The 14,708-nt window shown below is 35.0% G+C and overlaps 1 non-coding gene across 1 annotated transcript; it reads left to right on the top strand.

The window, feature by feature from the left end:
- The first annotated feature begins 997 nt into the window (after nt 1–997).
- On the top strand, nt 998–1,104 carry LOC131170080 (small nucleolar RNA R71). Its single transcript, XR_009141022.1, has one exon. It is a non-coding gene; the product is annotated as a small nucleolar RNA R71 (small nucleolar RNA).
- Nucleotides 1,105–14,708: the final 13,604 nt, after the last annotated feature.

Below are 14,708 nucleotides of genomic sequence, written 5' to 3'. Positions count from 1 at the left end.
CCTTTCTAATATATCAAGAATCTCCTTCCCTTCTTCTTCTTTCTTAGAGTTTGCAAATCTACTAGGTAAGGGGGTAGGACTTTAAAATTAGGATTAGGAGCAGGAGTTGTTACCTTAGATGATGAACATAATGCATTTGTCTCTTTTGATGGTTCAAGTTCCTTTTCTACTTCCTTTGCTTTCTCTTTTTCTATGGTCCTTTTTAGTGGTTCTTCCAACTCTTTTCCACTCCTTAACATAATTGCAATAGCATTTTCTTTGTGAATGATAAAACTTTAGGAAAAAAGCTTACCTAACTCTTATGCTTTTAATATAATTACTGAGGAAGCTAGTTGGCTAATTTGATTCTCCAAGTTTTAAATACTTGTCCTTTTCTCTTTCTAGAATTGTAAAGAATTGGATGTAAGAGTTTTGACCATATCCTCAAGTTACATATTGGTTTTGAGATGGCACAGCTGGTTGCTTTTGGTGGTATTGTGGTTGTGCTTGTTAGAAACCTGGAAGACCATTAGGAAAGTTGTTCCTTGGTGTTTAATCACCATAGCTCAAATTGGGGTGATCTCCCCATCCTGGATTGTATGTATTAAAGTAAGGATCATATCTCCTTTGTGGCGATCCGGGAAATATGTCCATAGCACTAACTTGCTCACTTGGATCATTTTGTAATGTTGGGCACATGTCAGTTGCATGCCTGTGTAGTGAGTAAATTCCACACTTTTTGACTTGTTGCACATTACCTACATCTAATTGGCCTATAAGAGAGGTAAGATTGGCTATTTGATTTTTTAAAGAAGAATGACTTACCTCACTCACTCTTTTTTGTGGTGCATTATGCCTAGTGCCAAATTATTGAAAATTGGCAGCCATATTTGCAATAAAGTTCCTAGCAGCTTTAGGAGACTTAGCAACCAAGGCACCACCACTTGTAGCATCAATCATGCTTCTTTCAGTTGAGAGAAGCCCTTCATAACAGTACTTGATGAGCAATAAATCACTAATTTGATGATGGGAGCAAATAGCACACAATTTCTCAAACCTCTCCCAATGCTCATGTAAGGACTCTCCATTGTATTGTATGATGCCACAAATTTCCTTTGTTATATTGGTAGCTTTAGAGGCTAAAAAGTTTTTCTCTAAGAAAAGACTATTCATGTCATTCCATAAGGTGATGGATCTTAATGGTAAACAGTAGAGCCAATCCTCAGCTGAATCAGTTAAAGAGAATGGAAAAGCTCTAAGCTTGATTTGCTCTTTAGTGATACCTATTGGTTTCATAGTAGAGCATACCACATGGAACTCATTCAAATGTTTATAAGGGTCTTCACCTATAAGACCATGAAAAGAAAGCAAAAGATGTATCAATCATGATTTCAATTCTAAAGGCATCGTTAAAGCCAGATACTCAATACACAATGGTTATTGATTAGTGTTAGGAGCGGCCAACTCCTTTAAAGTAGGATTGGCATTTTGATTCACAACCATTCATACTATTTCAGTTTCTTACTCTAAAGGTTGAATGAAAGGATTTGCAAGTTGTTCTTCAAATAGGTGGTATGCTTGTAGTAACAAAAGGGATGTTTTGAGATAAGTTTAAAAATTCTAATTGATGTTTCACAAACTCCCTAATGCATTGAAGCCTTATGTTGATATCCCTACCAGACATATAATTTGAAGGAGAACTCAAAAACAAACTTTAAACACTCTCGAATTTAGATTTATTAGTTAATGCAAAATCACTCCAATGGCAATGATTCCAAAATTTGATATGTGCCGATTGCACCACTTGAATAAAATACTTTACTAGACTAACAAACTTGTAGTAAGAGCAAAAAGAGGTTGATCCCACAGAGAATGATTGGCCAATTAGCAAGTTGAATTGATTTGTACCAAATGCACCAATTAAATAAAATACTCTACTTGACTAACTAACTTGTAGCAAGAGCAAACAGAGGTCGATCCCACAAAGAATAATTAACCAACTAGCAAGGTAAACTCAAGTACTCACACACACTAACAATAAAGAAAATAGAGGGTTTTAAATTTTAGTAATTCTAAAGAAGCTAAACTAAGAAAATTACAATAAATGCTAAAAGTATGCAAATCATTAATGATCAAAGTGACAAGAATACAAGTAAAACAAATATCACAATATGTAAATAGCTCAGTAGAGATATATGTATCCACCATGAAAATTAACTATCAATCATTGACTCTAATGGAATAATTCATTCACTTAAATAAATTGGCCATAGAAAACAAACAAGCATTAATTTCACAAACAAGCGTCAATTTCCGTATCTTTCCTTACTTATTAGATTAACCAAAGCAAGCATCTAATTAACCCGTAACCAATTGAACAACCTTAATCAAGTGCAAGATTCAGCTCAATGGAAGCTTTAACATACTAGAGAAACATCACTAATTCTAGATAACAATTACACAGCAAGCAGCATAATCATTTAACCTAGACTATGAATCTCTAAGTAATATGATGAATTCGCACAATATCACCTTTGTTACTGATGTAAAGTTATTAAGCAATTATGGACTTAATCAACTACACTAGCATTAGACATACATGAATAATTAATTAGTAGGCCTATTAAATAATTAAATATGCCATCTTTCATGCATTACAACAGAAACATATATATTCAAGTGAAGAAAATACTGATTTAATTAATAGCTCAAAATAGTCTCATGATAATTATTCCACGATTTCAACAATCTTCTCTACTGAATAAGGAGACTGCTCACTCAAGGTAATAAAAGAAAACACAATTAAAATGACAAAAAAAAGAAGAACATATTGCCCTTTATGAATGAAATTTAAACAACTTGAATCTGATGTTGATGATGATGCCATACACTCCAAAGGGATGTAGAAGCTCTCCACAAGCCAAAAGAAGAAGAAGAAATCATACTAGTAACTAGATCAAGCAATTGACACCTTTGACTGCACAAAGAGGGAAGTAGGTCATTATGAGTAGAATAGAATTGATGAGCTCCAGATTTATATTTTGGACCATTTTTATAAAGAAATATAGGTTAACTAAGACTCCATATCTGATTTGGAAGTCTTAGTTGCATTCTAACTTAATTTTCTCTCAAGAATCCTAGTTAAAGTAGGAAAACAAGTTAAAAACAACTCTCCTTATATAGATCTGCCACTTGCACAACCTAAGGGATCCATACACCTCTATTTTATTTATTTTGGGCCTTAAATAAAATAATTAAACCCAGGAATTAAGGCCTTAATTCCTGGTCCCTCATAATTGAACATAATAAGCCCAAACACACTCAACATGCGACCCTTAATATAATCTTGCCCAATTGCACTCATTTATCATATATCACCTTAAAATATGTTAATTAAGGTCTATCTTAGCCGATAAGGTTAAATTCAAACTCTAAATAATGGATCACATACAAGCTCCATTAAGGTTGTCCAAAGCTCAACATGAGTTTAATGCCCAAATTTGTTCATTTTTCACCATTAGCCTCCAAATACAATGAATAAGACCCCTATAAGCCTATTTTGTCATTGGCTAAGTCTTTATCAAATTCGCACCTTCATATGCCTTAAAATGCTCAATGCGTGCTTTCCTTCTTTTTGTGCTCAATTCACCTATTTATGCTTTATAAGCTCTTCCATGCTTTTGTAAACACCTAATAACATCAAAAAAATATTAACAAGCTAATTAAATAAGAAACAAACTCAAAAGAACTGTAGGTAATTAAATGCAAGAAAATGTCAACATATGGCCTTACAACTAAAGGTCGACTGCAAAAAACTAAAATGGAGCTGAAGATATTAAGGTCGAATGACTTGCAAAGGTGTTGCTTCCTTCCATTGGCCACTTACCTACTTGATGAATGAAAATGTTGATTTTGAGCATATGTTTATTAGGGGAAAGCTAAGCATATAATGGATGCTTAATTACTACTATTAACAAGTGTCTAAATTTTGAATTCATTAAATATGGTGGAACTAAATAAGGATAATACATGCATGATTTTATTAATATTTCAACTTGAAAGAAAATCTGATGAAAAATCTTACTCACCATTGAGAGTTAACTTAACCTTGTCAAAAACAAGGAGTTGGTTAGAGGATCAATGGTAGTTCTAAATATCAGATGTTTTATCTTTTTCTATTCCACTTTTCCTTTATTTTATTCACCATTTTTTTTTTCTTATCACTTTTTCATGATGCCCATCGAATTTTCATCCTTCCCTCATTTTGCAAAAGGTGCCCTTTTAGATTTTCACCTTCTTTCTCTAATTTTACTAGGAGCACCTTTTTAAGTTTTCACTCCCACCTCTTTTTTTTTTTACAGTATTGGTAGTTTGTGTCCTAGTCCCTTTAGTAGTTTCTCATGCTTGTATGCTACTAACTATCTATTACCTTATCCAATGCAATTTCAAAGAAATATATATAGTTACCTATGTTTGAAAATTCTTATTTTATAATAAAACAAATAAGAAAATAGTGCATATTCCAAAGTAAAAGTAAGAAGTAAGTTATGCATAAGGTATGATAATAGGAATTTCAAAGTAATTTGTTTGAATATAGGCTTTTAACAATAAGAAGGCAAGGTACATTAGAAGTTTACAATTTTTAAAGAAAGAATAAGATAATCTCATGATTTCCTTTTGATTAGCTTTTAAAATTACTCATTACCGTGAATATCAGCAATGCCAAAAGAGAACCTCTTTGCCATGGCCATTAGTAACATTGTTTTGCCACTTCAGATATATTGGCCCTCCTTATCCCTCCATTCTATATCCTATAGGTTTTTAAAGGACACCCTTTATGGGTTTTTATCCTTTTTTTTAAATCACTTTTTAGTATACCATTTCGAGTTGTTATCCTTTCCTAATTTTATAGAAAGTGCCCTTTCGAGTTTTTGGCCTCTTTCCCTCATTTTGCTAGGAGCGCCTTTTCAGGTTTTCACTCCTGATTTTTTTTTTAGGCATAATAACTTTTTACAACATTTGCATTTACTGATTTTGGTAGTTCTCTGCCATCCATATGAGTCAAGATGAAAGTACCACTAGAAAAGGCTTTCTTCACTACATATGGTCCCTCATAATTTGGTGAACATTTACCCTGAAGGTCACTTTGGTTTGGCAATATTTTCTTCAAAATAAGATCTACAGGCTAAGATTCTTGAGGGCATACTTTCTTGTCAAATGTTCTAGCCATTTTGCTTTTATATAATTATCCATGGCAAACTACGGCTAGCCTTTTCTCATCAATTGAATTAAGTTGATCGAGTCATGTTTTGATGCATTTAGTTTCATCTAATTCTGCTTCCATCAAGAATCGTAGAGAGGGAATTTCTACTTCTATTAGAAAAACTGCCTCCATCCCATACACTAATGAATATGGAGTTTCCTTAATTGATGTTCTTACTGTAGTTCAGTAAGTAGGAAGAGTGAAAGGACGCATGTCGTACCAATCTTTGTAAGTGATAGTCATTTTACCAACAGTTCCATTCATTTAAGGCTGATATGGTGATGAATTGAGGTGATGAATCTTCTAGTATTCACACAATTTCTTGACATTTGAGCCATTTTAATTCTTAGCATTATTAGTGATAATCTCACTAGGGAGGCCATATTTGTAAATGATGTTGCACTTCAGAAACTTTATGACTGCATTCTGAGTGATATGAGCATATGAAGTGGCCTCAACCTATTTAGTGAAATAATCAATAGCTACCAAAGAATATATGCTTGTTGGAAGCTTTAGGAGTAATTGGAGCAATGAAATTGATACCCCACATTGCGAACAACCATGGAGTTATCAAATTATAAAGTTTAGGGGGGGGGGGACATTTATTCGGTCAGTATAAATTTGACACCTATGACACTTTCAAAAGTAATTGATAAAGTCCTTTTATAGGGAGCTCTAATAATATCTTCATTTCAAGATTTTTCTAGCCATTATAAGTCCATTGCCATGCATGGCATAATTCCCCTCATAAGTTTCAAAAAGAATCCTTTTGGTCTCATTTACATCCAAACATCTTAAGAATTCACCATTGAAGCTTCTTTTGTATAAGAATTTGCCACTGGGGAAATACTCTAAGGCTAATCTTCTAATCTTCCTTCTTTCATTCTTATTTACCCCTAATGGGTATTCCCTTGTTTTTATATACTTGTGAATGTCATGATTCCAAGGCTTCCTATCAATCTCTTCTTCAATCACAAGGAAGCATGCTAGATTGTCTCTAGCTTTTATCAAATAATAACTACACCTCTTGCCTTTCTTCTATTCAAGTTATAACTGCTATTATGGCTAAAGCATTAGCAAATTGGTTCTTGTCATGAACCAAAAAAGTAAAAGAGATCTCATCAAATTTTTGGATTAGCTTAAGGAGATATTTCAAATATGGAATTAGGTTAGGATCTCTAGTTTGCCATTCCCCTTTCATTTGGTATGTTATCAAAGTTGAATCTCCATACTTTTCTAATTCCTTTACTTTCATCTCAATAGTAGTTTGCAAGTTACTCACATAGGCTTATATTTAGCAATATTGTTAGTGCACTCAAATCTTAACTTAACTGTTGCTGGGAAGTGTTTCCCATCTGGGGATATTAGAACTACCCCAATTCCACTGCCAGAGAGGTTAACTACTCTATTGGAATATATTTGCCATACATCATCTTGCCTTTTTGTTTCTTCTTCAATCGCATTGATATGCTAATCTGAGAATTCAAAATCCAAAGCTTCATAATCATTGATCAGATTTTCTATTAGGAGATCTGCTATCAAACTTTTTTTTACTACTTTCCTTGTCATATAGATAATATCATATTATGATAGTATGACTTGCCACTTTGCTATCCTCCCTAATATGAATGGGCTTTCAAAGACAAACTTAATTGTATCCATCCAGGAAATGAGCTAAGTTTTGTAGTTCAACATGTAATGCTTGAGACGATAAGCTGTCCAAACTAGTGCACATTAAGTTCTTTCCAAAAATGAATATCACGCTTTACATTCATTGAACTTTTTGCTCAAATAACAAATAGTTATTTCCTTTCTTCCTGCATCATCATGTTATCCCAAGACACAACCCATAGAGACTTGAAGAATTGCCATGTATAAGATTAGTGTTTTACCTTGTGACACCCCTTAGCCGTGTATAGTATATCCGAGTAAGCAATGTCACACAGTGTACCGGCACACTCTATTTTACCTTAATTAATTTTTATCATGGTTTTGAATATAACTTGTGAAATATTATTTATTTAAGTCATTTATTGAAATTATAATTTATTTGGGGTTCCGAAAATTTTATAGAAAATCCGGCAGAGTACCGGCTAAAAATGGAGAAAGCAGTTCTTCGGAACCTGTGAAAAACACTTCCAAAATCATTTCCAAATAATCCCAACTCCATTTATCAACAAGGTCTCAGAATGATTTCATCAACCTTTCCATTACTCGAACATCCATTTCTCATTATGCTCATATACAAGCAATAAATAAATACTGATGGTGTGGACTGACCTCTCCTAGGGGTAAACTGTGGCCTGGGCCCCTGAGACTGACCCTGACCTTGTGGTTGACCTGAACTCTATGTAGGTGGACCCTTGAACTTCTTCCCAGATGTAAGAGCTGAACTAGACTAACCTAGGCCCCTCTTCTGCTGTCTCTCTCTTCTGGTCTGCTCACTTATTCTTACTTTTTCAACTTTTATTGCAGCTTCCACTAACTTGGTGAAGTCAGTGATTCCCAAGGCAGTGATCATGATCTTTATGTTGTCATTTAATCCCTCCTCAAATCTCTTGCACCTTTCGGCCTCATTAGGGACTATCTCCCTTCCGTAGCGGCTCAATCTGACGAATTCCTTTTCATACTCGGCCACTGACAGCTGTCTCTGCCTCAGATTAATGAACTCTCTTCTTCTCTCTTCTAGGTATACACTACCCACATATTTCTTCTTAAATTCGGGGAGAAAGAAGTCCAAGTCACTATTTATGGCTGTACTTCACTGGACACAGTATCCCACCATTCATATGCATCATCTTGCAACAGAGATATGGCAGCTTCCAAGTTTTGCTCTGGAGTGCAGTGGAGTTGTTTTAAAACTTTACCTGTTCTGTTCAACCAATTTTCGGCTGCAGCAGAATCATCTTCTCTCTTGCCAAAGAAGTCCACTGCTCCATATTTTCTTAATTTTTCCAGGTGTGATTTTGGTTGTGGAGGTGGTGGTGGTGGCATTACCCCGGCCATTTGTTTGAAGAATTCGGCCATTTGTTGAAACACGGCCTGTGGAGGCTGAGCAGGCTTTGCTTGAGCTGGCGGAGTAGGTTCTCCCCTACCCCAAGTCTCAGCTGCTGCAGGTGGAGCAAGACTCTCCACTTCCTCCTCAACTGCCCTCTGAGATGTAGGGTCCATATCCTATTCAAAATAAGAAAGACAAACAGATCTGCATTAGTGTCACCTCGACTCTTACAAATGCAATGCATGGTATGGACTCAATCTAGGCCCAGAAACGCCTAAACCGTGCTCTGATACCACTAAATGTGACACCCCTTACTCGTGTACAGTATATCCGAGTAAGCAATGTCACACAGTGTACCGGCACACTCTATTTTACCTTAATTAATTTTTATCATGGTTTTGAATATAACTTGTGAAATATTATTTATTTAAGTCATTTATTGAAATTATAATTTATTTGGGGTTCCGAAAATTTTATAGAAAATCCGGCAGAGTGCCGGCTAAAAATGGAGAAAGCAGTTCTTCGGAACCTGTGAAAAACACTTCCAAAATCATTTCCAAATAATCCCAACTCCATTTATCAACAAGGTCTCAGAATGATTTCATCAACCTTTCCATTACTCGAACATCCATTTCTCATTATGCTCATATACAAGTAATAAATAAATGCTCAATTTTTACATCCATAACCACAATTTTTACTATTTACATGAACCTCAAAATACATTACATAAGTTCAAATACATATGAGAAAATAAAAAATTAGTTACAAAATACCAAAATGAAACCTAGTGTCCTACCAATGCACTGTAGAAGGTGAGGTGACACAGACACTATGCAGAGCTGCAGGACGGTCTCACCCAGTCTGCGGTCTACTGGGCTCTCGATCAGTATCTCCAGAACCTACGCGTGGCAAAAGCAATGCGCTAAGCAATAATGCTTAGTGGTGCAAATAATAAAATAGAAAGAAATAACAGAGATAAATATGCATTGAATGTGTCGATGTTTTACTTCTTTTGTACTTGTTATAATCATTTATTTCGTTAACTTTATCCACTTTCATTCTTTTGGTTGCCCAAGTAACCTATACTAAACGACTGGACTAGATAAATGGGTAAACTGGCACTGGGTATCGAGTACCTCGGGCCGTCACACCATCGGTCACATATGTATCTCCCAGTGTGCAACATAACAGCTAACAAGCTGTAAATAATATTAGGCACGAGGCCAAGTCTCAACACAATGTCAAAATGGCTAAAAGCCATAAAATCACAGAATGGCATAATGCCATGTGCAGTACTGCTAACTGAACCCTATTGGCATGCCAAACTATCCAAACCAATCTAGTTAAGTATACTAGGGCATTTGATACTTTTGAATTCTTCAATTTTTGAATTTCAAGTTTTGGTGTCACTATTCACTTTATTAGTCAATAAAAATGTTGACTTTTGGATAGAAAATAGGTGCATTGGTTTTAACACTCCCAATGTACCACATTTTGCATTTAAAACTTGTTGGAATTAATCACCAAATCCATTTCCAAACTTAGCACTAAGGGGCAGAATTTTCAGTTTTTGTACCATAAATTTACTGTTCCATTAGGGACTGTTACAGTGGAAATTTGAGGAAATGGTAAACATGAAAGTTGTTCTTTATTTTGTCTAGTTGAATTTCTTTTTTTGAATCACTCCATTTGGAGTTTTGTAGCTCCAGATATGGTCCAAAAACCACAGCTGGCCGGATTAGAAAACTGCAGAATTTACCAAATCTACAGTATAATGAACAATGATTACCACTGCCTTGTTGGATAGGTTCTGGTCATAATTTGGGGTAGGTTTCTTCATGAAAGCTGTTTGTCTATATCTTATCTTGTTGCTGTAAAAATGTCAGGTCAATTGGGCCATTCTACAGTGAGTTATGGCCAAATGAACAGTTACTGTTCATTTGGTCATTCTGCAGAATCTGCTTGCAGGGTATCCGGATTGGGGCCAACGTTTGATCCACTTGCTTTGGTCTTTTGGGCATGGTTTCTTCAGCAAAATTGTGCCATTATATGTCTAGTTTCATGTCCAATTGGCCAAACACCAATTGAACCTACACAGCCAAAGATATGGCAGTCCAAACAGGCTGAACTCACAGCCTCACCTGCTGCTGTCACTAGGCAGCCTACCAAATCAGTTTGTAACACTCTAATGCACTTCAAATTATGGTCAACTTACCTCAAATGGTCACTAATTGACCATTAGAATGTTCACTCATCATTTCATAAGCCAAGTCCAAATTTCACTCCAAAACCCTAACCCTAATTGACCAAGCCTCCAATTCATGCATCCCACTCCTAATTTGCTATACTAATCATATAATTTATAAGAGGGGCAGCAATATGTCACTGTAAACCAAAGATTTCTCCTAACCCTAACTCATGTCAAGGCTGCCAAAACTTCATGGAATATAACCATGCTTCATTAATTCAATTTTTGTCAAATTTTTAACTTAACTTAGCTCAAATTCATGATTAGAAAGATATAAAAGCAAAGGTTATGGCACTAACCTCTTTGGATTTTTTTTTTACCCTTCACTTTCCTTCACTTTCTTCTCTTCTAATGGCTGCCCAAATTTAGCTCTAGTGATAAGGGAAATTTTTTGTGAAGAGAGGGTGAGGTTTTGGTGTAGTTGGCTAGGGAATCAAGCTCATTTGGAGCTTTAATGGTGGTCTTCCTCTTTTTGTTTTCTTTGGTGCGGGAATGAAATGAAGGGGCTGCTGGAATTGTTTCATTTTTATCTCTTGTTATTTCATTTTTTTTTCTTTAGTTAATTAGTTAAATGGTGATTGGTGGATAGGTTCTTAATGACATCATATGATGTCATAATTAGGTATTTTCTTTCATTTTCTTTTCTTCTTTTCTCTACTCATTTTCAATTCAATTTTTTGTAACACCCCTAAGTTCGGTAATGCGTTCTGCTGTACCGGTGACCAGTGTTGTCCGGACAGCTAGGATGCTTAGAACTACACTTCAATATGAGTGAGGAGACATAAAATAATGAAATACAAGAAAAGAAAGTACAAGAAAAACAAAGGAAAAATCATAGCAAAGAAATTTCACCAAGTTAAGCGAGCCGGAAACCTAACGATGGGTGACCGCACCGGGAAGTCACGGCGTGGACCGTTGACTAGCCCTGGACTGCGGGGAACCCTGAAAAACATTTTTAGGACATAAATAGACCCTTATTGAAGTATAAATCTCATTAGAAAGATTAAAGAAAAATTAAATAATTAGTACAAAGAAAAGTGAGAAATCGAAAAACAGACAAAATACGGTGTTACCGAAAAATCGGGAACGTAACCCGAACAGGGGCATTATGGTCATTTGACATCCCGAAGTGTCTTTTGACCTAAATGTCCATTAAAAATAAATAATATTACACTTAGAAAATAAAATAAAAAATTAAATTGAGGGTACCTAATACAAATAGCCAAAATGGAGTGAAAAATGTGTAAATAACACATGTAAACATATTATATGATTTAATCCAAATAAGTGGACCACTAAAGGAATAAATTAAAGCTAATGGGGCAGGTGTACACCTAACATACCATCTGAAGATTCATTTTCTCTTAGTTCTTCAACAATGCCGTAACAAGCTCCCTAAGAAAACTCCATAGCCATTTTGCTTCAAACCTCATCTTCTCCTCCATTTCAACTCCAATCCGTTAAGTAGCTTTATGAAAAATGGTCTACACATCACAAGGAAGATATTGATACCAATTTTGAGAAGTTTGGTGAAGGTTTAGCAAGTTACAATTAAAGGTAAGTTTGCATTTTTGAGAATTTCTTTGTTAAAGTTTATGTTCATGTTATGGGTGTTGGTTTGGTGAAGGAAAATTTTGAGTTTGAAGGGTTATTGTTGTTTTCATTTTGGACAGCCATGAGTCACGTTTTTGATGAGATATTTGTGCATATAATTGATGAGAAATGGTGTTGATCATGATGAATTAGTAACCTAATGAATTGTTTCACATATATATAGTGATTTTGGCACTTGGATGAGAATTGATGGATTGTAGGGCAATGTGGTGTTGAAGGACAATTTCGGCAGCTTGGGAACCCTTGCATAATTGTATGTATTGATGGAAGTATTGGCAGAATTGTGGCATTAAGGAATGAAGGATATGTGTATGAAATTATTGTGTAAAGTGTATGTGAGAATTAGTGGTGTTTAGGTGTGTATGTAATGGTATTGAGATATTGTAAATGTGAATTATATTTGGTGTGTTGAGGGTAATGGTAATCTGCCCAAAATAATGTTAATGTAAAGTAGATTATACTATGGTTAATGTACCAAAACAGATTGGTAGGGAAGTGAACCAAATTGCAAGGTATATGTGTGTTTGAAGTGGGGTGTGAAATGCATATTGAGGGCAGTGTACATTTTAGCCCATAACCTGAAATGTGTAACCTCAATTGGTATGAGACCAATTTGAGGTGAAACTAGGCACAAAATGTGCCAACTTTCATTGAGAAACCATACCAAAATTCTGCTTGCAAGGTGATGTGAAAAAATGACCAATTCGGATTAGGTACACTTGAGACCTAAAAACTGACCATTTGGGCAGCAGTGAGTATTTAGGCCATAACTCACTCAAAACAGGTCCAATTGACCTGAAATTTTAACCATGAATAGTTAAGACCCATACCTACAAGTCTTATGAAGACACCAAAACCCAGAAATGACCAGAAGCAAGTCAAAAAGCTTGCACAAGTTCGGGTCCAAAAACTGGCCGAACCAAAGTTGACCAAATTGACAAAAAAAATGACCTAATTGATGCCATTTGACCAGCAATAGTATAATGACCATAACTCGGTCTACTTAACTCGGATTGACCTGAAATTTTTCCCCGCATGCAATAAGACCTAGATCTACAAGTTTGTAGTTTCGACCGAGACCCGAAAACTGAGGGAACTAGATCGTCCGGTTAGGTCAAACCAGTGTCCCGGAATCCAGCAATTTGCATTAAAATGCACTAAGCAAGGAAATGACTTTGGTAAAACATACCAAACCTAAAACCTTATCGAATGTGACATATTAACGATACTAAAACCTAATTTACCTAAAACGCAACGAGGGTCGGTATATTAGGTGATTAAGTGAATAATTGAGTTCAGTGCATTATTTACCAAACACCATCGATAGAGACAGTTTAATTTGGTACTGAAACACTTCAAATTGTGTTTCTCAGTTAACAAGGACTCAGTAAAAGGGAAAGAAATACTGACTCAAGACCAGGAGACAAATATCAGAGGTTTGTGCACAACGGCTATTGCTTTTGAATTTTTCAATTGAAATAAATATTGAATATTTGTATATTATTGTTTTAAATTGTGTTTGTGCACAACGGCTGTTTCTTTTGAATTATTTTCAATTGAAATAAATATTGACTATTTGTATATTATTGTTTTAAATTGTGTAAATGAGTTTAATGGACACTTATTGATTTAGAAATATTGTGAATGATTTGAAACTGTGAAAAATTGTTTGAATGACATTGATGGATACTTATTGATTAAAAAGCATTGTAAATGGTTTGAAATTGTGGAATTAGTTTAGTGTGATTTGTGAAAATCGAAGTTAATTATGAATTGTGTTGCCATTTTGTGAATGAAATTATGACTTTGGAAATTTATTGGATTCTCACGAATCATTTGAATAAAATGTTTGGAATTGATTTTGTGTTCACACTTAGCATGACAGTATCGTATCATTCCTTCTCCATTTATGGGGTTGTGATCGTTTATTTTCCTTCTCCATTTATGGAGTCGTGATCGTTTATTTTTCCCTCTCTGGTTTACCAGTTGAGGTGATCGGATGAGTACTCATTATATAGCTAGCTCCCCTTCCTCATTGATTTCGATTAGTGAGGTTGTGATTGCTTTGTCGTGGTGTACAACACGGCATTGATCGGAAATTTGTGTCATGGCTTAAGTTGTGAATGAATTGGCAACACTGTATTCTTAAATTATTCGACTAAATTGCATTATTATGTATTGTGAGATTGTGAAATTGATTTAAATTCTCATTGACATATACTGTCTTTTGAATTCAAACATGATCTGACTTATGGAAAATTATTGTGATATTGAAAAATGGAGTTTAAATTCTTGTTGACATTTATTGTCTTGAATTTAACTATGATTTTAAGTATCCACTATTTACATGACTTATGAATTGTGATTTAAATTGTATTTGGTTAATGTTGTGCACCACTGAGACATTGTCTCAGCGATAGCTATTTAATTGCTGTCGCAGGTAGAGAGACAGACAGGGCAGCAGACTAGGCTGCATATACCTCCAGCGAGAGATTTTTCGGGTATAATGAGTATACCAATATTTTGCATTTTGTATCTTGTAATGTATGACACTTTGTATGTACATATTGTTTTGGTTTTGAGATTTTGTAAATTAAATTGTA

This window comes from Hevea brasiliensis, chromosome 10 (assembly GCF_030052815.1).
Source record: "Hevea brasiliensis isolate MT/VB/25A 57/8 chromosome 10, ASM3005281v1, whole genome shotgun sequence".
In the NCBI taxonomy this organism is placed as follows: Eukaryota; Viridiplantae; Streptophyta; class Magnoliopsida; order Malpighiales; family Euphorbiaceae; genus Hevea; species Hevea brasiliensis.
Note: the sequence above shows the minus strand (reverse complement) of the source record. Positions and strands in the feature narration are given on the sequence as shown.